The sequence below is a fragment of the Triticum urartu genome, chromosome 6 (assembly GCF_003073215.2).
Source record: "Triticum urartu cultivar G1812 chromosome 6, Tu2.1, whole genome shotgun sequence".
In the NCBI taxonomy this organism is placed as follows: Eukaryota; Viridiplantae; Streptophyta; class Magnoliopsida; order Poales; family Poaceae; genus Triticum; species Triticum urartu.
In genome coordinates, this window is record NC_053027.1 from 514,956,471 (window position 1) to 514,983,763 (window position 27,293).

Sequence of the window (27,293 nt, forward strand, 5' to 3'; positions counted from 1 at the left end):
TTTTGACTCACAGGCAAGGAAAATCCTGGTGATTGCGTACAAAAGCTTGCGAAGATTTTAAGGACCAATGTAATAATAACGCGCTCATTTTTATTTTGAGCAATAACTCGCTAATTTGTTAATTATGTATATAAAAAATGTGCCTCTCCGGTTTATCTTTTGATATTAATTGCTCCTTCTAACATAACATTATATATATAACGAGCCCGGCTAATTCGTGTATTTGAAGGAAGTGCAAATGGGCTAGGATTCCTTAGAAAATATAAATGGGCCGCATTGATGCGAAATTATTTGTTCACCCAGCTCAGCAAATGGACTGTACATTCTAGAAAACATGGGTTAAATATATGCCACATTTTTGCAGGCTGACATGTGGGCCAATAGGTCGAAGCCTACACAGGGCATTGTCAACTTGGTCAACAAATGATTATGACATCCACAGCCATTGGATTTATATCCAACGGCCGGCATGCACCTTCAATCTCTTGTCTTCTTCCTCTAGCGTCGTTGGGACCGCCTGGTCCGGCCTCCGGCAACTAGCGGCTCTGCTTAGCACGCATCGCTGCGAAGCGCTACCCCACCGCCGGCTAGGCTATCCCTCCACGCCTCCACACCTCCTGTTATTCTCCATCGACTACAGCCCCACGCCGCACTAGAACCAGTTATAACCCTTCTCCTCCTCTTAATCTGCGACTGCACTGCCGCGTCTTCCCATCTCTGAGTCGTTCCCATTCCGGGCCTCGCCATCGCCCACCGCCTCGCTGCGCTCGGTGCGGCGTGGCCAACAAATGAGAGTCATCGGAAAAGGAATGTATGTGGATAGCCTGACGGCTGGGACCCACGAGGTCCATGGTCGCACGCATGGAAAGTTCCTCCTTATTAAGATGAAAAAAATGTTTTCTCCACCTAACAGCTAGGACCCACCGGCTGTATCTTCGCACGGAAGGAAGTGCCTCCTTGTTATGCGAAAACAATTATTCCTCCCGTTGACAGGTGGGACCCGTCAGATTTGGTGGCTGACTTGTGGGCCCACTAAGCGGACGTGTACGCAGGGCTTTGTCAACTTAATCAACAAATGATTCTAGCAGCTGGACCGTTGGATGTTAATCCAACAGCCATGCTCCTTCTTCAACCTCTGTTCTTGCTCCTGTCTCCCGTGGGCGGCACCGCGGCTGTGCTACCCCGAACCCGAACCATGTCAAGTTTCCCACTCCTCTCCATCTACGACTCCACTGCCCTGTCTTCCCCATCTCCGGGTCGTCCCAATCTGGGGCTTCGCCGTTGTCCACCGGCCTTGGTGCACTCGCCATGGTGTGGTCAACGTGGTGAACAACCTAGAGTCATCGGAAGATGACTGTACGTGAGAGGCTGACAGTGGGGACGCACCACACGCATGGACGCATGCATGCAACGGAACGTGGCGTGCTCAACGTGGTCAAGGAACGACTTCCATCAGAAGTGTACTGTACATGGAGAGGCTGACAGCTGGGTCCACGACCACAGCAAGGAAGTTCCTCCTTGTTACGCGGAAAATAATGATTCCTCCACGTGACAGCAGGGACCCACTGGACGGGCCACCGTATTTCACGAAAAAAATGTTCCCCCCGCTGTCATCTCGGACCCACCGAGAGTGCCTCCTTATTACGCAGAAAAAATGAATACTCCCCCTGCTAGCTGGGACCCACCTTGGTGGGAGGGTGACTTGTGGGCCTACTAAGTTGACGGGGACGGAGGGCTTTGTCAACTTAGTCAATATGAACGATTATAGCTCCAGTGACCGTACGATATCCATCCAACGGTCGTAGTGCTTCTTCAACCTCTGGTCTTCTTGCACAGCCACCCAAACCAGCGTCGGTCGTGCCGTGTGCTCCTGCCTCCCGTTGCCGGCTATGATGCCGCGGAGGCCTCAACGCCCCCTACTACTCCCACCGCTGGTCAGGCCATCCCTCTACTCACCCACACCCCCTGTTATTCTACGGCGACGGCAGCCTCACACCGCAGCCGAACCAGTGAACCCACATACTCCTCTCCGCGTGGGCATCCACTGCCGCGTCTTCCCTGGCTCCATGTCTTCCCCTTCCTAGGCCTCGCCATCGTCCACCACCTTGGTGCTCTCGGCACGGCGTGGTCAATGTGGTCAACGACCGACTTCCAACGGAAGAGTACTGTATGTGGAGAGGCTGACAGCTGGGTCCACGACAGCCACAAGGAAGTGCCTACTTATTATGCGCAAAATAATTATTCCTGCCCTAACAGCGGGGACCCACCGGACGGGTCACCGTATTTCGCGAAAAAAACGTTTCCCCCCTAACTGCTGGGACCCACCAGCTACATCTTCGCACGCAAGGAAGTGAGTCTGAAAAAAATGATTCGCCCCCCTGACTGCTGGGACCCACCATCTATATCATCGCACACAAGGAAGTGCCTAATAGTCGGGACCCACCTAGTCGAAGCATACGTAGCATTGTCATTCTGGTCGCGAACGTGTACATACATACTGGTCGATGTAAAGCGCGCACGTGTCGTAGTAGACGCACGCATGTAGCATGTACACGTATGTACAGCGGCCGGTGTGCAAGAAAGAAAATACGGCCACGTACGTACATACGGGCGGGGTCTCGAACACCTACTCACGCATACGTATGGCCAGGGCTCGTGTACATGGCTGGGTCGGAACGGAGAAACTGCGTCATCGTGTTCATGGGAGCCAACCGGCTGGGTCGGAACGAATGCGTCGTCGTGTTCATCGGGAGGGCTTGGACGGAACAGCCGATGGAAACAAGGCCTGGCGTACCGCAGAACGGAGGAAACGGCCTTGTGTGCGACCAGCCACGGTCGAAACGGGATCATGTTCATCGGGAGGGGTCTGGCGTACCGCAAAATAGAGGAAACGGACCTCCTACGGTCGAAACAGGGGTCATGTTGATCGGGAGGGGTCTGGCATACCACAAAACGGAGGAAACAGACTTGTGTTGGAGCGCTACGGTCGAAACGGGGGTCCTGTTCATCGGGAGGGGTGTGGCGTACCGCAAAACGGGACTCCATGGGATACTGTTCATCTCCATCGTTGACCCCCTCCAGCCTCCACGGGCTATTGTTCATCCACCGTTGACCTCCTCCAGCCTCCACCTACGACTGTTCATCCACGGGCTCCTGTTCATCTAGCCTCCACCGCGCGCTACTCCATCGGCTACTTTTCAACCAGCCCTCTCCACGGGCTCCTGTTCAACCACCCCTCCACGGGCTACTGTTCATCCAGCCCTCCACCATCTACTGTTCATCCAGCCCTCCACGGGGTGATCCTGTTCATCCAGCCCTCCACGGGGTCCTGTTCATCCAGCCCCAACCGGCTTGATCGATCGGGGTTCTGTTCATCCAGAGGCAACACCACGGGGTCCTGTTCATCCACCCCCACCGGGAATTGTTCATCCAAACCCCCCAGCAACGCTCACTGTTCATCCAGAGGCAGCATCGAACGGCTTCAGTTAGCAGCACTAGTGAAGGAATCGCTCAATCGGGTTCAGTTAACAGCCATCGATCGATCGCTCGGGGTTCAGTAACGCGTAGCCTCCAGTGCAATCGCTCGGGTTTAGTAGGCGAACACCTCACTCGGGTTCAGTTAGAGCCCAACGCCTCTCAGCCACGCGCGTGCGTGTACGAGAGAAACGTGCAAACCTCCGTGCATCGCTCAGCCCCGACTACCCACCGTAACCGGGAACACCCTGATATTTTCCTCGCCCTCGCTTCTACCACAGTTTTTTCTGTCATGGACGGCCCAAAGAATGTCATGCAGCTGCGTCTCTGGCCCGCCCAGGACGAAAAGCCCATTTTCTGTCATGTTTTTTTGTCATAGAAGTAGGAGCCGAGCACATCTATGATGGTACCGTATTTTGTCACAATTATCATCATAGAAGTGTCATAAATATGACAGAAACCCGAGGACCTCCACGAGGGAGGTCGCCTCGCAGCCTAGTGACGAGGTAACTCATCTTCCTTGTGCATCCTTCGCCTACTGTGCGCCCTGCTGCCCTCGACCTCCTTCCTCACAGGCATGCTACCCCAACTTTTGTTTTGATTTTCAGTTCAACTTGTGTGTTCTTTTCAGTGCATTATGCTTTAAATGTGCAGAGTCCTGAGGCAAAATGATACATTTTAGTTTGCTTTGCCTCAAGGGCATTGCTGAAACTTAACTTCTGTCTAAACCTATAACCATCCATTTCGAAAATAGATGCTTTTGAAAATAGATGCTAGTTTACTTTGCATAGAGCTTGCAGCTTATGTTTGTGTAGTTTGAACTTAGCTAGTCTCCCTTTCGTACTTTAATTTTTCAGTATTGGTCTAGTCAGTATGGTGAAGATGAAGCTCCTTTTTGAACTTCTCCGATTAATATACATGCACTTGGTTATCTTTTTTACATGTACTAACATCATCTCATTCGGAGTTGTTCGTGTGCTTGTAACACAAATCAGTTCAAATCTCAAGAGAAGTAAGCTCAAAAAAATACAGAAGTTCAAAGCCGAGATGTTTGCATATGTTTTGTTGAATTGAGTTCCTTCCTAAAAAAGCACTAAATATGTTTGCATATCTTTTCAGTACAAACTTTTAAAAAAGTTTCTTTCTGAACTTCTCAAAATTAATATACATGAACTTGATTATCTTTTTAACATGTATTGATATCAGCTTCGTTGGATTTTTGTGTGTGTGCTTGTAACACAATCAGTTCAAATCTTCTGGGCCTCATTGGCCAGAGAGGTCGCTCGGTTGGAACGGAACTACTCCAGGGCTCCAAGGACGCCCTCGAAGAACAGAGTCAGCCTGGCATTGGGACTCACGTTCGACTCCTGGGAGTACCTGACATTTGGCATCCCCATGGCAGCCAGCTTTGTGGTGATCCGGCCGGCGACGTTGATGAGGCGGCTGATCAAAAGGTTTATGCCCCCTGCGTACTCCTTATGTTCGGTGGTATCATTCCTCCGCAGCTTCTTCTCGTCCTCTAGGACCTTGTTCATAGCCTCCTCACGAGCCCCAGCCTTCGAAAGCTTCCCATCCAAGCCATCCAGCTTCAACTTTAGATCGTTGATGGAGTCATTGGACTCGGAGAGCAGCTTGGCCTTGTCGAAGACTGCAGCCTGGGCATCCGCCAAAGAACAGTTGGTTGTGTCCCTCTCCTTTGTTAGCTTCGAGGCCACCTTCTTCAGCTCCTCTCGCTCCAGCTCCAGCTCCTTCGCCTTGTTGGCATGGACCAGGGCCTGAGCATTGAGTGCCTCTTTGTTCCTTTGCTCGAGCTCCAGGGTCCGCTACACGACGAGCTTCTCGACCTCCTCGTCCTTGCCATGGAGTCTGGCGGCGAGCGCCTCCTCACGAGCGGCAAGGTCCTCCTCCTGGGAGTTTAGTAGAGCCTGGTGTTGTTGCCGAGCGGCCTCGTCCTTGGCGGGCTATTCCTTTGCCGCCTCCTGGTCCTTCTCGACGCCAACCTGCTTCAAAATGAGCTCATGTTTGCGCTCAGCTAGCAAACCCTGGGCAACCCTCAGTTCTTCATGAGCCTCGCGGAACCAGGCCTGCGTCTCCGCAATGCGCTCCTCAAGATCCGCCCCCGCCTTTTCCACCGCCGCCATCCTAGATTTTGCCTTGTCCAGGTGGGCATGGTGGAGCACCTGGAGCTTCTGGAAGTTGACGCTCATGGCCCGTGGCATACTATGAGGGGATTCGGACTTTTCGGACCCTGCACGCTTTGTAGCTAGTCAAAGAACACCAGATAAACACAAACTAACAAGAGTAGGGTATTACGCACGATTTGCGGCCCGAACCTGGATAAACTCCCCCCCCCCCGGTGCATGCGTTGATCTTCTAAACCCGCCCTTTTTACACCCCCCTGCGCCCTAGCAACCGTAGTAGGGATTCCCTATGATCCCATAGGTGTCGCTCCTGAGCCCCGACAAATGGGATCACATCAATAGAGAAATATGTGATGGACAAGACCCATCCGTTAGCTTAGCATAATGAACAGTTAGTTTCATTGCTATTGCTTTCATCATGACTTAAACATGTTCCTCTGACTATGAGATTCTGCAACTCCCAAATATCGGAGGAACACCTTGTGTGTTATCAAACATCACAACGTAACTGGGTGATTATAAAGATGCTCTACAGATGTCTCCGAAGGTGTTTGTTGGGTTGGCATAGATCGAGATTAGGATTTGCCACTCTGTGTATCAGAGAGGTATCTCTAGGCCCTCTCGGTAATGCACATCACTATAAGTTTTGGAAGCAATGTGACTAATGAGTTAGTTACGGGATGATGCATTACGGAACGAGTAAAGAGACTTGCCGGTAACGAGATTGAACTAGGTATGAGGATATCGACGATCAAATCTCTGGAAAGTAACATACCTATGACAAAGGGAATAGCGTATGTTGTCATAACATTCGACTGATAAAGATCTTCATAGAATATGTAGGAACCAATATGGGTATCTAAGTCCCCCTATTGGTTATTGACCAGAGAGATATCTCGGTCATGTCTACATAGTTCTCGAACCCGTAGGGTCCGCATGCTTAACGTTCGTTGACGATATAGTATTTATCAGGGTTGGGGTCCCGGCAAACCCTTAAGGTTCGAACACTGGGGTGTGCGCGAAGTCTATCCCTCCAACCGATCTATGCTCTAGCTTGTTAGGATCTCACAGACGAACTCGACAAACTCACAACACAGATGGACACAGGGTTTATACTGGTTCAGGCCACCATTGCGATGTAACACCCTACTCTAGTGTGGTGGTGGTGGATTGCCTCTTGGGCTGATGATGAATAATACAAGGGAAGAACGACCTCCTGAGGTTGAGGCATTCTTGGGCTCGGTGAGCTTGTGTGTGAGATCGTCTCTCTCGAGCTCCCCTGTTTCCTTGAGCTTCGTCCCCTTTTCACTGTGGTGGCTAGTTCTATTTATAGAGGCCCTGGTCCTCTTCCCAAATATCAAGCGGGAAGGGAGCCAACCATGGCAGGCTAATTTGAAGGGGGACAACTAGTACAAGCTATCCTGACAAAAGTAGTCTTTGCCTGCACAAAGCTCTGGTGGTGACGTTGTTCCGGGCTCCACGATGACCTCCGTCTTGCAGTCCTTGGTCTTGGTCTTGTTGCACCGAAATGGCAACCTTTGCCTGAGGCCTTGGTACTCCGCGGCTGCGCTTGCTCTCTTTGCACCAAAGAGGAAACAAGGACGCTATGTGCACTGGCGCCCGCCTGGCGCCTGCCTGGTGTCGATCGTCACGGCTCATGTCATGAAAGCCTCGTGAGGTTCGCCCCGCCTTGATATCTCCGCTCCTTGTGAGCATGCCCAGCTAGACCACTCCGGAGGAGGTCCTGCGTCGTCCGCCTCGCGAGGGTCTTGAGTGCTTTGCTGGTGAATATGGGTCGTATGGCCTGCTGGCTTAGCCACGTTGCGGGCCGCAGGCAGGCAAGTCTGGGGACCCCCGTTCCTAGAACGCCGACAGTAGCCCCCGGGCCCAAGGTGCGCGCGGGCTTGGCTTCGCGGCGAAGCCAAGGGTCAAGCTAGAAGCGTCGCGGGGCCCCAAAGCCTGCGGCCTCGGTTGATGCGTGGCGGTTGATTGAACATGGGCGTCTCCGCTTCCCCATGCTGCTTCGACGACTGCACGACTTGACAAGTCCCTGCGACATGCAAGGGAAACCATCATTACATGCGGTCGTGGGAGACACCGGTTGGCCTTCTCTTTCTATAAACGGGGAGGGGGTGAAGCCCCCGTTGCCCATCCCTTCCTTGCTTGCTTCCTACTTCTTGCTCCACTGCTTTCTCCAACGGCGCCCATCAGAAGATTCTCCGCCGAGGAGAAGGGGAAAGCCCCCCGCGATGCTCCGGAGCCACTCCCGCCGAAGAAGAGGTCGATCCATCGCCGCGAGGAGGCGGCGTTGCAGGTGCTGGCGAGGCCTTTGTGCGAGCGTCCTCCGCTGGGGTACCCGCTACCCTTGTACACCCCAACCGTAGGCTCAGGAGGACAAAGTGGCGAGCAGCGTCACCCTCGCCGCACCCGGGGCCGCCGCGCCTCAGCGACGCGGGCCGTCCACGCGGTGGACTCCTCGCGCGAGCTGGTGCTGTGGACGCCGACGCCTCCGAACTCCTGGATCCGCTTCCCATGGTTCTTCTCCGACGTGATGCCGCTGAGGGGGCCTCTCGAGCTCTGGCTGCAGCATGCTGATTGTGGCGCTCTGGAGATCAGAGCGAGGATCGAAGCGGTTCCCATTAGCAAAATCTTCATGACTCGCGGCTGGGGCGAGATTGCGCAGATCTGTCGCGCGAGGGGTGCCCTCGCGATTCACTTCGAGTACGACTGCGCCTCCATGCTTCTCTTGAAGGTCTTTGACGCCGAGGGCCGCCGCCTGGAGTGCTGCTCTAGAGAGGAGCGCGAGGCTGACGCGCGCTCCGCCCGCGACTACCTCAGCAGCAGCAGCCCTTGGGAGTCCAGCAGTTCTCCTGAGCTCCAGGAGACTCCGGAGACGAGTGACGACAGCTACATCCCCCCGAGCTCTCGCCGTGCCCGGGGCAAGGCTGCGGCTTCCGGCCACCGTCGTCGCTAATCTGGATGGGGTTGGCGCCGGCCTCCCGTGGCCCACTGTTGATGATGGCATCCGCCATGGGAGGATATAGATAGGACCCCTCTTAGCATCAGCTTTTGTTTCCTGCGAAGAATCATGAATCACCCCGTGGGGGCATGTAAGGATCCGCAATGCCTTTGTACCTATTTTCCTTGCTCCGAAAATTTGATGAACGCGCATCCCGTTAAGGCTCGGCCTCCCCTTTATTTCTTCGCGATAGCTTGTTGCTGTACGCTGACAGGTCCCGGTCCCAAGGCGGCTACAGCCGTCGCTGGTATGCTAGGTCGTGATGCCGTGGTCAAGGCCAGGAGGTGCACTACCCGAGGTCCAGTAAGAGCCCCTGAGGCGCGATGCTCAGGTGGTCCCCCTTAGCGCCCAAGCGGCCATTGCAAGGAAAGAAAGGAAGATGACTTGGCCACAACGGGGTTGCGGTATGGGGTGAGCGTCTATGGGGCCCAAATGTTTTGCTGATCTGAGGGTGAAACTTATCTTGATGACGTCGCGGTGATTCCCAATGTTGCGCTAGGGCTGCGCGCCAACTTATGCAACATAGCTAGGCCGCCCGTGCGAGTTTTCCTTCTCCCGAGGTCCTCTTAATGCTCTACGTCCTCAGGTCCCGGCCCTCGAGCGAGCTCAGTCGCCGCTGGTATGCCAGGTCGTGATGCCGTGGTCAACGCCAGGGGGTGAGGGCTGGAGAGCCAGTAAGAGCTCCTGAGTCACGATGCTCAGGAGCCCCCCTTTTAACGCGCAAGAGAGTCACGCGAGAGGAAAGGAGACTCGTGGTGCCGCCTGCTATCCTTCCCGCGGGGTTCCTAAGAACAGGCACAAGGAGAAACATGGTTGGTCGTTACTGCCGCCTACCTGCCGCTGGTTGGTCCGGATGAAGTGAAGGAACTAAGGGCCTGATGAGGTGGCGTGCACCGCGCGTGCCGCGAGCCAGAGCTCGACCACTCATATTTGTCGGTTGTGGCAGGGACGGACCCATGCACCAGCGCCGTGCCTGTGTAGGGGCCCCGAAGGGGGTGATGATCGAGCAGGTGATAGAAGCTGGCAGGTTAAGCATGAAGAGCAAATTGACTTGGATAAATGCAGGAAGATGCATGCCATTGGGTCTGGCCCGAGCAGCATGGGGATGATGCAGCCCGAGGGGCGGCCCCAGCAAGGTAAGCTAAAGACATAAGTAAAAGGGATACATGCCGCAGGGACGGACCCACGCGGCCTGGGAATAGTGCAGCCCGAGGGGCGCTCCCAGCTTAGACGAACTTGGAAGATGTCACCTGAGTCTGTAGACGAAGTAGAGCTGGTGCAGTTGAAGCCACGCGTCGAAGGAATGACTCCTCATGAGCCACCGGGACCCCGAGCCTCAGGAGGCTCTGGGAGATCAGGAGGTTCCCTGAAGGCCGTCGTCGTCTCCTCCCGAACGGCGTGGAACCTGGCCTCCTGAGCCGCCTGGACTTGCCGCAGGTTGCGCTGATAGGCTGATGCCGCGCTTGGCAAGCCGAAGGGCATGCGAAGGTAGCTGTGCGATGGACCCTCACAGCGGCCCGCGCGTGATGGCCAGAAGTGTTGCTGAGATGCGGCCATGTTGAGCCCTGGGATGTCGATGCAGGCGCGCAGCTCAGCACCCTCGCCTGGGTGGTGAGCCACACTATGTGAGCGGCTGTCGCCACACATGGCTCTTGCGTCTTGTAGCTCTTGGGTGGTCTTGGTGATGAACTCCTGGGTGGTCGGCATTCCTCGCCCCATGCTCTCCTGCGGAACACGTGCCGCAAAGCACGCTTCCAAGTGGTGCCCAAGCGCCTCCCTCGTGAGAGTGGCAAGGTCTGAGGCCCTCCAGAAAAGAGCCCCCGAGCCTTGCCCGGGGAGGGTGTTGGGCACGCTTTCCTATGTGGTGGAGGGAGGCACCCCTAGAGAGGGCGCCGATCCTAATGAGGCTCATGACACGACGCCATCTTCCTGGGGTCCTGCACGGCGCGGTAGCTTCTTCTTGGGGATGGTATCCGGAGGGCCCTCACTTCTGCAGTCAGTGTTGTCGATTGTCGCAGCTTGGAAGGCACGCTCAAGGGAGCACACCGCATCCCTTTCTTCACATGGGACCGTGATGACCCCCCCCCCCCCCCCGCTTCCTGGCATCTTGAGGATGTTGTAGCCGTGGTGAGTGACTTCCATGAACTTGGCCAGGGCTGGGTACCCGAGGATGGCGTTGTACGGCAGGCGGATGTGTGCGACGTCGAAGTCGATGAGCTTGGTGCGGTAATTCTTGCGCTCCCCGAAGGTGATAGGCAGGCGGACCTGCCCTATTGGTGTGGTGGAACCATCAGTCACTCCTGAGAAAGGCTTGGTTGGCTGGAGCTGCTCATAGGGCACTTGGAGGCTATCGAATGTGTCAGCGGATAGGACGTTGAGCCCTGCGCCACCGTCGATGAGAGTCTTGGTGACTTGCACATTGCTGATGACTAGGGAGCACAGCATAGGTAGTGTGCCCGCGGCGGCTGCGCACTAGAGCTGGTCGGCCGAGCTGAAGGTGATGGCGCACTGGGACAACTGGAGCGGGCGCGTGGCCTCGAGCTTGGGGAGCGCCGCGTTTACTTCGCGATCGAACTATTTACATGCGCTGAGAGGCTGGGGCCTGAGCGCCGTCGGGGATGCAAGCGACCGCGCGCGGCTCCTGGAAGCCCCCAGCCCCCTCATCCTGGTGATGGTCGTCGTTCCTCCTTGGCGGCGGCAACGGGGGAAGACCGGCGTTACCCTGGGGGCGATCCTCGTGAGGCGGGTCCCTCCAGGCGCCCTCGCGAGGCTGATCCTGCCAGCGGTCCTCGCGAGGCCGGTCGCGCCACTCCTTGCACGGGCCACGGTCGTCCCAGCGTCCGCCTCCGCGTCCTCCTCCACGGCCGTAGCCCCGGTCACTACTCTCGGGGCGTCGCCGAAGCGTCCTTCTCAGCTCTTGACAGTCGCTGGTGTTGTGGGTGTTCAGGCTGTGGAAGGCACAGAAGGGCTGGCCGTTCTTGGATGACTCGGGCTGATCTCTGCCTCGCTTGGTGTCGGGCTCCACTGCGAGCATGACTGCCTCTTTGCGCTTCACGTCCTTGGCATTGGCCTTCTTTTCCTCCACTCCTGCAGCTGGCAGCTCTAGGAGAGAGAGGCGCCCCTCCTTAGCTCTTGCGCACCTGGTCGCCAGGTTGAATAGCTCCTGAGATGTGCGGAGCTCCTCATGGATGGCCAGCTCTTCCTTCATCTTGATGTCGCGGACGCCGTCAGAAAAGGCGGAGATGATGGCCTCATCCGAGACCTTGGGAATCTTGAGGTGGGTGCTGAAGCACTGGATGTACTTCTGCAGGGTCTCTCCTGGCTGTTGCTTGAAGCGGCGTAGGTCGCCCCCGACCGGTGGGCGGTCATGAGTGCCATGGAAGTTGGCGACGAAGCGGTCGCACATCTCGTCCGAGGAGGAGATCCAGTCGTGCTGCAGGTTCAGGAGCTAGGAGCGGGCCCCATCCTTGAGATCCATGGGAAACCAGTTTGCCATGACCTTCTCGTCACCATTGGCCGCTTCGATGCTCAACTCATAGAGCTGCAGGAACTCTGAAGGGTCGGCGGTGCCGTCGTACCGTGGAGGTAGATCTGGCTTGAACTTGCCTGACCAGGCAACACTACGCAGCTTTGCGGTGAAGGCGCGGCAGCCTGGCGTGGTTGCCGGGGCCCACCTCGGGGGCAGAGCTTGGTCTTGGCGACGTTCGCGCTGCGCCACTTCAGGCGGTGTGCGGTCTTGACGAGGTGGCTAGAGGAGCGTTGGTGCGGCTTCTCTCGGTCATGGGACTTCTTGGCAGCTCCTTTCTTCACGCGCGGGCGCCGGGCACGGCGGATCGCGTCGCGGAGGCGCGCGCCTTGGGGCCAAGGCACCGTCTTGGGGTCAAGGAGGTGGAGGCGCGCCACGGGCCCCGTTACCCGCAGCCTGCTGGGGGCAGAGAGTGAGACGGCGCCAGAGAGCCCCCCGCGGCACGGACGAGCTCGGCGACGCGGTCGAGACACTCTTCATAGACTTCGTCGACAAGGCGGTAACGCAGGAGCTCATTTGCCGCGATGAGCGCGGCCCGCGCCTCCAGGGGAGCGTGGTGCACGTGAGACGAAGAGCCAGTAGGAGCGAGTGATGGAGTAGCGGTGCGGCCGTCCTGCCTCACTGAAGGATGTTGCGAGGACGCCTGCTGCTTGTTTCCCACCGGGCCGGTGGCTATGTCTTCGTCTGAAGACTATGAGAGCGAATCTTGTCCAGATTCGGACAAGTCAGCTTTGCTTGTAGCCTAAGTAAAGTTGCCGTGTGAGTTTGAAATCTGACCGTTGGAACACGTGTCAGTTCCTTAGTGACCCAGGGTCATTTCGGACAAATCAGGTCGGGTTGCCAAGTGGCTATAAATAGCCCACCCCCTACAACCATAAACAGTTGGCTGCTCAGATTGAGAGTACGGCTTTTTTCGTTTGAGAGCAACCCACCTCGAAGCCTTTGAGAGAGAATTCCTTGCGAGGATAAAGCACTAACCACCCAGAGCCAGAGAGAATTGGGCATCACTTAAGTCTTCTTGTCTGTGTGATCTGAAGACTTATTACACTTGAGGACTGTGCATCCTATAGCCGGTTAGGCGTCGCATTCTGAGCATCCAAGAGACATTGTGGATTGCCGGTGAATGAAGTCTGTGAAGGTTTGGGAGTCTACCTTGAAGACTTACCAGAGTGATTGGGCGAGGTCTGTGTGACCTTAGCTCAAGGGGAATACGGTGAGGACTGGGTGTCCTGAGCTGCGTGTTCAGGACTGGGTGTCCGGGACTGTGTGTCCTAAGGTTTAAATACCTAGCCGCCCCAACCAGACGTACAGTTGTCACAGCAACTGGAACTGGTCCAACAAATCATTGTCTTCAACGAGTCACTGGTTTCATCTTCCCTTCCCTTTACTTACTGTTACTGCTTGTGAAGTCATTGTTTGTTTGCACTATCTTTTGTCTTCACTGAGTGACTGCGTGTTCTGTCTGGCTTCACAATATCTTCCTACCTGATCCTTACTACATTGCTGCTATTAGTCATTGTGCTTTCACTCTATTGAATACTTGACTATGGCTTGCCTAGTGTAGTCTACCTTCCGCTGCAGGGAAATAGGTTTATTTCTATCGTTTGTCTTCATAACTTCCACGTTTTGAAGACTTTCATAAAAATCGCCTATTCACCCCCCTCTAGTCGATATAACACACTTTCAATTGGTATCAGAGCCAGGTGCTCCCTTGTTCTGTGTGATTCGGTTTAACCACCTGGAGTTTTAGCTATGTCGACTGCAGGGATAATTAAAGTCTCTGCTGCGTGCCCCGTCTTCGATGGAACTGAATATCCCTACTGGAAGAATAAGATGAGCATGCATCTTGAAGCCATTGACGTCGACCTATGGTATGTCGTCGAGAACGGCGTTCCCAAGGCTGGAGAAGGTGTCACTGCTGCTGATGTCAAGAAATTCATTCAACTGGACTCTACTGCCAAGAATATCATCTGTGGTCATCTGACCAAAGGACAGTATGGCCGTGTGAGTGCTTTGAATACATCTAAGCTAGTCTGGGACTGGCTCTCCAAGGTCAATGAAGGCATCTCAACCCAGAGAGATCAGAGAATCAGTGTCCTTCGCAACCTCTTCAACCGCTTCAAGCGAAATGACAATGAGAATGTCCAGCACACATTTGACCGACTCACTGACATCACAAATGAGCTTCAAGCCCTCGGCGCTACTGAGATCACCAAACATGAAGTCATCAAGACACTACTGAGATCACTTGATAGTTCGTTTGACATCCTAGCCCTGATGATTCAAGAACGTCCTGATTTCAAGACACTCGATCCGTCTGACATACTTGAGAGGCTCAACACACATGAGTTTCAGCTTTCTGAGAAAAGAGATATCTACGGTCCAAACTATGGGCGAACTCGTGCCTTGAATGTAAAAGTTGTCTCCTCATCTGAAGAAGAATCTGACAGCAGTTCTGATGATCCTGAAGACATTGGAAGGGAACTTGCTATGCTTGTTAAGAAGTTCCAAAAATTCACCAAGAAGAAAGGCTTCAGAAAGTCTTCCCAATCAAGCTCAAGGAATGATGAAGCTTCTGCTCATGACTACAAGAAGAAAACATGTCACAAGTGCAAGAAACTTGGCCACTTCATCTCTGAGTGTCCACAGTGGGACAATGAGAACAAAAAGAAGAAGAAGAGCAAGGAATATGAATCTGACGACAAGAAGAAGAAGAAATACTCAAAGTCTTCTTCCAAGTCTTCCTCAAAGTCTTCATCACACAAGAAAAGCTCATCTGGCAAGGCACGTGCGTTTGTTGGCAAGGAAATGGATTCAGAGGAGGAGTCTGCTTCTGAGGAGGCGGAGGTGGAGTCTGAGGAGGAGTCCGATTTAGACGTCGCAAGTCTGGCTACAGCATACGTTGCCAAGTCCATCTTCAACACTTAAGACAATGACTTCATCACCGACACCAATGCAAATGACAAGGACTACTCCGCTTCTACCTACTGCTTCATGGCACGCGGTGCCAAGGTAAACACACGCACTACTCACTATCAAACATCTAGTGACGATGACTCTGATTGTGATTCAAAACCCAGCTACAAAACACTTGCTAAAATTGCAACTGAACAATAGAAAGCTATGGAACATATTCAAAAACTGTTAGACAGAAGCGATGATCTGTTAGGTGCTGAAATGACTTGATCTGAATCCTTAATTGAAGACATAAAAAATCTTCACGTTAAGTATCAGGAACTTGAAAGTCATCATGAAACTCTCTCAACAACTCATGAAAAGCTTTCCTATGATTATCTTCAAAGGAAGCAAGATCTTGAGAAATTGAGAGCGGTTCATGAAGATCTTCAAAAGGAAAACAAGTCACTTCGCACCAAACAAATCAGTTCCGCTCAGGAAGGATTTGAACCACCATGTCTTAAATGCATTGAGCGTGATAATGCTACTTCTGTTGCTGAATGTTCTACTGCTACTACTGTTGCAATATCTTCAACTGTTGATGTGATAACTAACCCCTCTGCTGAGGATACCACTGCTATTGCTGATGAGAATGCTAGGTTGAAGACATTGCTTGAAACAGGGATGTACAAAAGTCTTAAAGGGCATCAGACACTATGTGATGTCCTCAAAAAGCAGATTCTGAACCGAAACCCTAGGAAAGAGGGTGTTGGGTTCGTAAGGAAAATGAATGCAGATGGCTCTTACTGGAAACCTGAGCAGTACCCCAAAACCATGTGGGTTGCTGCAAAGGAACCTTCAGCAGATCCATCCAATCTATCTGGCTTCACTTGTGCTAACCCCATTATCATTAATGAAACCTTTGATGCAAACTATATACTGTTTAAGAATCAGAATGGTGAAGTGTTTGCCAGGTACATTGGTACTAACTGCAGGAATGGACCACCTATGAAGAAGATCTGGGTTCCGAAATGGTGTCTGGAGAATCTTCCTGTGAATGTCATCATGACACCTCACGTGAAGAAGACAAACCTCAGACCAAAGGCTTCATACGGTCCAAAGGCTTCATACAGACAGAGGACTCACTTGAGTCGCACTAACGCAAATGTTTTGCAGGGGAACCATACTCAGGCATATGAATATGAGAGCGGTTCATCCAACCGCCATGTTCATAAGACCAAGAACTATTCTGCTTATTCGTATGAGTACTATTGTCCGCCTGCAAGACTGTTTGCTAGGGCTCCAAAGCCAAAATTCTCAAATGCTGCACTTAGACTTATTGCTTCGAAGCCACCCTTGAAGATGTGGGTGGTTAAGAAATCTTAACTCTCTTTTGCAGGGAAAGGTCTCCAGCAGAAATCCAAAATCGTCTGACGCTATTGCTGGGGACCTTAAACATCTTGTAGGGCGCAAGATCAAATGCCTGAATGGTCTTACTATGTACTTCGTTCCTGAATCGCTTGCTACTCTCCCTATTAGTCCTAATCTGGATCTAAGCTTTCATAACCCATTGGTTCGTCAAATGTTTTTGCTTCACAATGCTCTTGGTGAAGCCTATCCCCCTAACTGCACTGTAGGGTACGACACCAGTGTCTTCAGAATGGATTATTGATAGCGGGTGTACAAATCACATGACTGGCAAAAGAAGCCTTCTTATGGACTCAACCTTACGTCCATCCGACAAGAGTCACATCACATTTGCTGACACTGGTAAAAGTAAGGTATTGGGTCTAGGTAGAGTTGCAATCTCAAGGGATCAACACATGGATAAAGTCATGCTTGTTGAATCCCTTGGCTTCAACTTAATGTCTGTCTCAATGCTTTGCGATTTGAACATGATCGTAATATTTGGAAAATATCATTGCCTTGTACTAATGGAATCTGACAAGTCTCTAGTATTTGAAGGGTATCGAAAAGATGATTTGTACGTGGTAGATTTCTCAGCAGGACCACAGCTTGCCGTATGTCTTCTAGCAAAAGCTTCAGAATGCTGGCTCTGGCATCAGAGGCTTGGGCATGCTGGCATGAGGAATCTCCACACCCTTGCGAAGAAGAAGCATGTCATAGGCATCGAGGGCGTCAAGTTCAAGAAAGATCACTTATGTGGTGCCTGTGAAGCAGGGAAGATGACGAGGGCCAAACATCCCTCGAAGACAATCATGACCACTACTCGACCCTTCGAACTGCTTCACATGGATCTTTTCGGTCCCACTCATTACTCAACTCTTACTACTACTGCTTTCCTCTATGGCTTTGTTATTGTTGATGATTATTCTAGATATACTTGGGTGCACATAATCCTTAACAAGACTGAAGTGCAGGATGTCTTCAGACGCTTCGCTAATCGAGCTATGAACAATTATGGCGCCAAGATAAACCACATCAGAAGTGACAATGGCACTGAATTCAAGAACACTGGCCTTGATACATATCTTGATACCTTGGGTATCATACATGAATTCTCAGCCCCGTACACGCCAGCAGAATGGTGTCGTCGAACGCAAGAACAGAACACTCATTGAGATGGCCAGAACGATGCTAGATGAATACAAGACCCTAAGAAAATTCTGGCCTGAAGCCATTGATACTGCATGCCATACAATCAATCGTGTTTATCTTCACAAGCTTCTGAACAAGACATCTTATGAGCTCCTTACTGGCAAGAAGCCAAATGTCAGTTACTTCAGAGTATTTGGCGCAAGGTGCTGGATCAAGGACCCACATCACACCTCAAAGTTTGCACCAAAAGCACATGAGGGTTTTATGCTTGGATATGGAAAGGATTCGCACTCCTACAGAGTCTTCAATCTCTTTCGTTACAAAGTGGTTGAAACAGTGGATGTGCGGTTCGATGAGACCAACGGTTCACAAAGAGAGCAACTGCCAAATGTGCTAGATGAAGTTCCATCCAGTGAATCAATCAAGCTAATGCGAACTGGAGAAATTATACCTTCTGAAGATCATCCTGAAGAAGAACTTATCATCTCAGCACCTGATCAACATGAAGACAATGCTCAGCCTAAAGACATTCCTTCTAACAACGACAATGATCAGCAAGAGCAAAGTCTTCGCCCTGTACATCCTTGCGTTGCCAATGAAGTGCAGATTGAAAGAATAATTGATAGCATCAATGCACCCGGTCCACTCACTCGTTCAAGGGCAAGTCAGCTAGCAAATTTCTGTGGGCATTTCGCATTCGTCTCAATAACAGAACCCAAGAAAGTTGAAGAAGCCTTCATGGAACCTGAATGGATTCAAGCTATGCAAGAAGAGCTTCAACAGTTTGAGCTGAATAATGTATGGGAACTAGTTAAGCGTCCTGATCCACGGAAGCACAATATAATAGGCACCAAATGGATATACCGCAACAAGCAAGATGAGCATGGTCAAGTTGTCAGAAACAAAGCTCGTCTCGCTGCTCAAGGATATACTCAAGTGGAAGGCATTGACTTTGATGAAACATTTGCTCATGTGGCTAGACTTGAAGCCATACGCATACTGCTGGCCTATGCAAATCATCATAACATACTTCTATATCAAATGGATGTGAAGAGTGCTTTTCTCAATGGCAAGATTGAAGAAGAAGTGTATGTTGCACAACCACCAGGCTTTGAAGATCCAAAACATCCTGACATGGTATACAAGCTCAACAAGGCACTGTATGGCCTCAAACAAGCCCCTCGGGCCTGGTATGACACACTCGCCAAATATATGTGGATGACATTATCTTCAGCTGCACCAATCAGAAGTACAGTGAAGAGTTTGGATATATGATGCAAGAGCAATATCAGATGTCCATGATGGGAGAGCTGAAGTTCTTCCTCGGTCTTCAAATACGACAACAACGCAACGGCATCTTCATATCTCAAGAAAAGTATCTCAAAGATTGCCTGAAGAAGTTTGGTATGCAAGACTGCAAAGGCTTCACAACACCAATGCCAGCCAAACATCATCTGGGTCCCGACGACAATGGTAAAGAGTTCGATCAAAAGGTATACCACTCCATGATTGGTTCTTTACTTTATTTATGTGCATCTAGGCCAGATATTATGCTTAGTGTCTGCATGTGTGCTCGATTTCAAGCGGCACCAAAGGAGTCGCATCACTTAGCTGTGAAGTGAATTCTTCGATATTTGGCTCACACCCCAACTCTAGGATTATGGTATCCAAAGGGCACAGAGTTTGATCTGGTTGGATTCTCGGATGCTGATTATGCTGGTGACAAAGTTGATCGCAAGTCTACATCAGGCACATGTCACTTTCTGGGACGATCACTTGTATGTTGGTCTTCAAAGAAGCAAAACTATGTATCTCTCTCCACTGCTGAATCTGAATACATTGCTGCTGGATCTTGCTGCGCTCAGCTTCTGTGGATGAAGCAAACACTCAAGGACTATGGCATTCATCTAAAGCAAGTGCCACTTTACTGCGACAAAGAAAGCGCCATCAAGATTGCCAACAACCCAGTTCAGCACTCGAAGACAAAGCACATTGAAATTCGTCATCACTTTCTCAGAGATCATGTTGTGAAGGAAGACATTGATATCATACACGTCAACACTGAAGAGCAATTGGCAGATATCTTCACCAAGCCCTTGGATGAGAAGATATTTTGCAAGTTACGGTGTGAGCTAAATATCCTGGAATCCTCAAATGTCCTGTGATCAGGCACACATCCTAACCCTTATGCATATTGATGACTTAGATGTGCAACACACGAAGTAAAGTATATCTTCAATCAATGAAGACATACATTCTAAGTGTGAATACATTAATGTGGAATTTGACTTCGGAGCGCCACGATAATTGTGCGCCGTGTCTGGGTCTAATGCTTCCTATACGGTGGGTAATGCCACCACCAAACGTTCTAATTTGAAGTGTTTCACTCATGGCATTACCTTGCAATGTCTTCACATTTGGTTTGGCTTCGATCTCAACATATCTTCATGATTATCTTCACTATGTTCTTATATATATACTAGTATTCTGTCCTCTACAGCATTCACTTATAGCTATGTCTTCTTGTTGAATCTTTTGAACTAAGTGAATGTGATCGGACCCTAACCTCTCTATGCTTTCTATCTCAAATTCTATCTCTCCAAATCATATGCATTCTATTGACACTGTCGAATGTCTTCTCTGCGTCCTTGTCAGCAGAAGATACAGAGACAACCATTAAGTCCGTTTTCAATGCTCATTCCTCCACATGAAACCCGGAGAAGTAGGAACGACCACGCGACAATCAAGGCGTGCGTGGGATGTGGAACAAACCCCGAAATTCCACATAATGGCCACGTGTTCCTCAGATGCGAATCGCCAGGGGCACCTGTGTAATAGCGCAGTGCCGCCCATGTACCTATAAATACACACTTCACAGCGGTCATTATCTCTTCTTCCACTCTCGCACGAACCCTAGCACCACCGCTAGCCCTCGACGACGCCGGCGACGAAGCGCTTCGCTGCCGCAACCTCTCCGACGCCATCTTCACGCCGACCGCGGACATCGTCCTCTCCGCCGTCGCCGTAGGTGTCCTCCGTCGCCAAGTTAGGGCACGGAAGATCGAACTACTCGGCCTCATCTTCCACTCTGTCTAGCAGTTCTTAGTGTGGTAAATAAAGCTTCCTTTTTACAACACTGTTGATCCTATGGATTTGTCACTTTCTACCACAAGCAGTTTCTATTCACACAAGTTAGATCTCTCTCATACTGCATCTCATAACATGCCTAGTATATTCACTTATGCTTCACAAAGTAGTTAGATTCCTCACTTGTACTGATCTCTGGATTCGTACAAATCTGGAACCAACTCATTATCTATGAGTGAATGTCTTCGCACGATGAGGTCAATGTCTTCTAAACTGATTTATCTTCAAAATCTTCTGAGAATGCATATGACCTCTTCCCCTTCCCTCGCACCTTAATGCTGTCACAGGTACATGTCCGTGGGAGAATCATTTGGTTCTCATAGTCTGCATTCATTTGCAGAATTCTTACAGCATCACATAAATTCTCCCGAAGCCAGTTCCTGTTGGTCCAGCAAGCGAAAACCTTTGAAGCCTTTGAACATGTTGAAGGCCTTCAAGTTAAAGTTTATGGCTTCAGAGAAATCAGTAAGGAAGGGTGGCAGAAAGCGTTGTGGAGAAACATCCAGAGATCTGCCAGATGAACTGTCAGAACCATACAAGACAGATCCTGAAGAGGATTACAATCAGCGCAAGACCCGAATCCAATCGATTCGAAGATATTGGGCAGAACAATGGTTCAAATACAGATTTGTAACCCAGGAATATGCTGAGAAAAACGCCATCAAGAGACCGTGGGGAGACATCCTATACAAGAATCTTCTACCCAGGTCTAGAGATGAAGCCATTAAACAGGGCTTCTACCCCTGCATGGTCCGTGGGCCACAGCCTGCTGATGCACACCCATCGTCACTACTATGGTGTCGTGATGACAATCTGTTCAAGCGCAACTTCCAGTTTGCCCAAAACTCAGCGAAGCAGAACAAGAAGACTTTTGGGTTAGACTTCAACCCTGGTCCCTCAGCACCAAGGGCAGATGGCACACGAGATGCAGAACCAAATGTCATCGGTCCTTTCGAGAACCTTCAAGGCCTCATCACCCGCATCTTAGTTCAAGGGACTGCAGTGAATGAGCCTGCAGCTGACGCTGAATCAGAAGAAGCTCCTGCAGTGCCGAAGCCAAAGAAGATGAAGAAGCCTAAAGCTTCAAAGCCTGCCCCTTCACCAAAAATCTCACGGGCGAAGCCACTGGCAACTACACCTCTAGAAGACAGTGTGCAGTCCGAAGACTTATCTCGAATCTCCAAGCCCCAGAAGGCCAAGATGCCTCTGCCACACACCGGCCAAGAGCTAACTACTGCTGCCATTCTGCGCAATGACTCCATTGATCTATCATGTGATGAAGACCTAGCAGATGACGCTCTTGAGCAACTCATCAAGAGCAAAGAAGAAGCAGAAATCTTCAATGATCTGCCTCTCTTTGATGTGACCATCATCCACAACTTCATTGACGAGTGGTTTGACGCGCCAAACATCAGCTTTGAAGATCTGCAGCTACCCATTGGCCTCGGTGTCGCCTTCCAAGGCGCCATTGCTTCAGAACTCGCTATTGCCCAGCGCATTGTTGAACTGAAGCAAAAGATTGACTATGAAAAGGCTCAGTTCAAGAAGCATATGGCCAAGCTCAGCGTGCAGGAAGTGAAGAACTTCAAGAGTATGATGCACGAGCTCATGTAAGCCTTTGTAAAGAAATGTGCAGAAGCTCAGGGTTCGCGTGAGCGCATGAAGACTCTGGCTGACAGATGTGTGCAAGCCTATAATGAGGCTGAGAAGCGCAAGGCACTTGGGCGTCCTGGCATCGACCCCAGGATGGCCGCAAAGAAGAAGAAGAAGCCTGCTACGGCTGAATCTGACGCACCAAGGCAGGAAGCAGTTCCGATTGTCTTCCCAACTAGACTGACTGGCTCGAAGCCAAAAAGCCGGTCAACCGCTTTAGAGCTCAAGAAGACAAGGACTACTGAGGCTGAAGCCAAGAAGAGGAAACACTCTGAAGCCTCTCCAACTGCCCCCTCCAAGAAGAAGAGGAAGACCAAGAAAGATCGGGCTGCTCCCACAAAGCCTTTGATAGTTGAACCTATTTTGATGGTGTATCCTGAAGCTGAACGACAACTGACAATCCATGAGCCTGCTTCCACAGAGGCTCATGAAGCTGAAGACTTTCCAGCAGCTGATCCCATCGCTGCTGAAGACATTGGTCAACAGGACCATGTAGAAGATGGTGCAGTCCTTCCTCAGCTTGAGAACAGCGAACTCATCAGCATTGGTCGTCCACTGACGCCAATTGCACAGGATGCTTCATGGGTTGATCGCCCACAAGAGGAGGAAGACTATGAGGCCCAGCCCACTCAAACTCCACAGGCGTCGCCCGCGTTGCGCAGGCTTCGCAAAGGTCCAAGGCCTCAAGTCTCTGCTGAAGACAATCCGGCTGCATCAGCCGCGGAAGAAGTAGTCCCACAAGTTCTCACTCCCCTGTCCCACCAAGAAGCAGTTCTCAAGGAGAACGTGCTTGTGACTGACCCTCTAGCTCGTCAAGTGGAGGATGAAAATCTTGAGGTTGCCACAACCACCAATGAAGCTAATGTGGAGCCCTCCCCAGCAAAAGCATTAGAAGACAGCGAAGCCACTGATCCCGCCACTTCTGTTCCTGAGTCTGCTGCCGGTCCCCAGTTTGACTATCATGTTGAGCAAAGGCCTCGCGTACAGAAGCCAATTCCAAGATTTCCAAGGTTCCCAGGTCCTGCATCAGCACCTGGCTCCTTCAATATCAATGGCTTCAGGGCAGACAACACATTCTTCGATAGCTCCAGGAACCCCTACTCAAGGGAAAGGATATCATCTAGTCGGTTCTGGAGCTATCCTCAGCGAAGCTATTACTCATGCATTCTTTACAACGAAGGTCGCATCTTCCCACACAAGCGCCTTGACATTGAAGCTATAGCTGGTCTGCCCTGTCTGGAAGAAGCTTTGGATTGCTTCAAGGAAGTTGGACTGCTGCCGTTCGTAATTGACCAAGAGCATTGGAATGAAGAGCTGCTGCTCCAATTCTATGCCACACTTCACATCCGCGGGTATAGCAGAGATCCGAAGACTTGGGTCCTGGAGTGGATGACTGGAAACGTCCATCACGAAGCCAAAGCCTTTGACATCATTGAGCTCACTGGCTTGCCCACTCCTAGCGATCTATACGAGCATGGCTGTCAGCTGCATAGTGAAGCTATTGAGAGCATCTTTAAGAGGCCGGAACCTGATATGAGTCAGATGCTCAGCATGATATAGCCATTGCCCCAAGATGCTGCTTATCCCACGGAGTTCTTCGTTGAAGACCTTGAGTATCTGCTAAGAACCATCTATCACATCATCAGGCGAACTCTCTGGCCCATCAAAGGCCACTCTCCAAATGCCAAGCTTGAGGGTGCAATGAAGACTTTGGTCTTCTATATTCTTCATGGAAAATGCTTCAATGCACAGGACTTATTCATTCGCCAACTTGCTGCATCAGGCTCTGATCTGTTTGGCTTGAAGTTCTACGCCCCATGGGTATTGCGGCTAATCAAACTTCACTCCGATATCTCATATCAGCCATCTGCTCGCAATCATCGAATTTTTCTGCCTGATGTGGATATCTCTATTGAAGCCATCTATCCTGAGCCTGCCAAAGCACCTCTAAGTCTTCAGAATGCAGAGCATTAGAGTTTCTCTCAGAACATTGAAGGAGTTGAAGCAGTCACTCGGGTGTATCCTCTGGTTGGCACTACACGTGCACCACACCCTGCTTCCACTGAAGCCACTGATAGTACAACTGCTCCAAGACCCAAGAAGCGCACTCGTGTTCTCAACGACCGAGAGCTTCTTGTGGCTCTTCATTAGAAACAGGATAGGCATCATGACTGGCTGAAGCGTCAGATGAAAAGCCTCTTGGTGGATGTTAATCACATTCGCAATCTTGCCACCAAGAATGCTTTCGTTGCCCATGAAACCTGTCGCCGCACATGGAAAGGGCTAACGATGATGTGTTCTGAAGATGATCTTCAAGAGGATGGCCTCACTGAGCGATTCAAGTTTGACTCCACACCTCCTTGAAGGGCTGTGCTGCTAGGAACTCCATCCCATGAAGACTCTGAGTTCTCTTCCTCTGCTGCAACAGTGACTGCCAGAGTTATCGAGGATGAAGACGATGCTACTTCACCGCCACCTCCTTCAGCACGCTTCGACTCTGCTCCAAGCTCTTCTGCACCGCCAAACACCACCAATGACCCTGCTACTTCACCTACTCCTCATGGGAACGAGTATATGCTCTATGTCTTCGAACCTTTTTGGTCCTTACTGACAAAAGGGGGAGAAGCATATGAGGTTGATAGTCTTCGAGCGGGTCCATATGGTCGGGTGCTTTATATTTTGCTTCGTGCTTACAACTCTTGTTTTGCTACATTTGGTTCTTTGAGTTGTAACACTTAAACTCGATGGTCGTCTGCTACTTATCTGCCACCTTGTTTTGCGATGATAAATTCCGCATGTGCGACGATAAATTCCGCACTTAGATCATTCTGCAGACGTCCATTTTCCATTATGCATGTCATTATCTTCATATACTTTCACATGCATAGTGGATTGTCATCATAAGTTGAAGTGGATCTCCACAAGTACAACCTGCCATGTGCATTTGCATTCCAAAAGCAAATTACTTATATGCACATCTTTAGGGGGAGCCCTTGCAACTTATGAAGACAATTCCTTATCCTTTACAATTTCACAGATTATATTCCCCGTTGAAAACTTCAACTAGTTTGTCATCAATCACCAAAAAGGGGGGGATTGTAAGTGCATCTAGTGCCACCCCTAGTTGGTTTTGGAGTATTGACGACAAACCTAGTTGAGGGACTAATGTGTTTGTGAGAATTGCAGGATAACACAGGTAGAAGTCCCTTATTGATTCGGTTTTGCTACCAAATATGACCCCTAAAAATGTATGAAGACATTGAAGTCAAAGGTGGTATATGAAGATATTCACATTGAAGACTATGACAAGAGAAGACACCACATGAAGCCTATGGAGCTCGAAGACTTAGATCTTTCATAGTTCTCTTTCTTTTGTGTTGAGTCATAGGAACCACCGTACTGTTAAGTGGGGTCCAAGAGAACCAGTCAGAATGACTGAAGTGATGTCTAACCAAAAACCTATGTCTTCGTCTGAAGACTATGAGAGCGAATCTTGTCCAGAGTCGGACAAGTCAGCTTTGCTTGTAGCCCAAGTAAAGTTGCCGTGTGAGTTTGAAATCTGACCGTTGGAACATGTGTCAGTTCCTTAGTGACCCAGGGTCATTTTGGACAAATCGGGTCGGGTTGCCAAGTGGCTATAAATAGCCCACCCCCTACAACCATAAACAGTTGGCTGCTCAGATTGAGAGTACGGCTTTTTTCGTTTGAGAGCAACCCACCTCGAAGCCTTTGAGAGAGAATTCCTTGCGAGGATAAAGCCCTAACCACCCAGAGCCAGAGAGAATTGGGCATCACTTAAGTCTTCTTGTCTGTGTGATCTGAAGACTTATTACACTTGAGGACTGTGCATCCTCCAGCCGGTTAGGCGTCGCATTCTGAGCATCCAAGAGACATTGTGGATTGCCGGTGAACGAAGTCTGTGAAGGTTTGGGAGTCTACCTTGAAGACTTACCAGAGTGATTGGGCGAGGTCTGTGTGACCTTAGCTCAAGGAGAATACGGTGAGGACTGGGTGTCCTGAGCTGCGTGTTCAGGACTGGGTGTCCGGGACTGTGTGTCCTAAGGTTTAAATACCTAGCCGCTCCAACCAGACGTACAGTTGTCACAGCAACTGGAACTGGTCCAACACATCATTGTCTTCAACGAGTCACTAGTTTTATCTTCACTTCCTTTTACTTACTGATCACTCATTGTGAAGTCATTGCGTGCCTGTTCTATCTTTTGTCTTCACTGAGTGACTGCGTGTTCTGTCTGGCTTCACAATATCTTCCTACCTGATCCTTACTACATTGTTGCTATTAGTCATTGTGCTTTCACTCTATTGAATACTTGACTATGGCTTGCCTAGTGTAGTCTACCTTCCGCTGCAGGGAAATAGGTTTATTTCTATCGTTTGTCTTCATAACTTCCACGTTTTGAAGACTTTCATAAAAATCTCCTATTCACCCCCCTCTAGTCGATATAACGCACTTTCATGGCTAGTCCTATTTATAGAGGCCCTGGTCCTCTTCCCAAATATCGAGCGGGAAGGGAGCCAACAATGGCGGGCTAATTTGAAGGGGGACAGCTGGTACAATCTATCCTCACAAAAATAGTCTTCGCCTGCACAAAGTTCTGGTGGTGACGTTGTTCCGGGCTCCACGATGACCTCCGTTTGCAGTCCTTGGTCTTGGTCTTGTTGCACCGAAATGGCAACCTTTGCATGAGGCCTTGGTACTCCGCGGCTGTGCTTGCTCTCTTTGCACCAAAGAGGAAACAAGGACGCTGTGCGCGCTGGCGCCCGCCTGGCACCCGCCTGGTGTCGATCATCACGGCTCACGTCACGAAAGCCTCGTGAGGTTCGCCCCGCCTTGATATCTCCGCTCCTCGTGAGCCTGCCC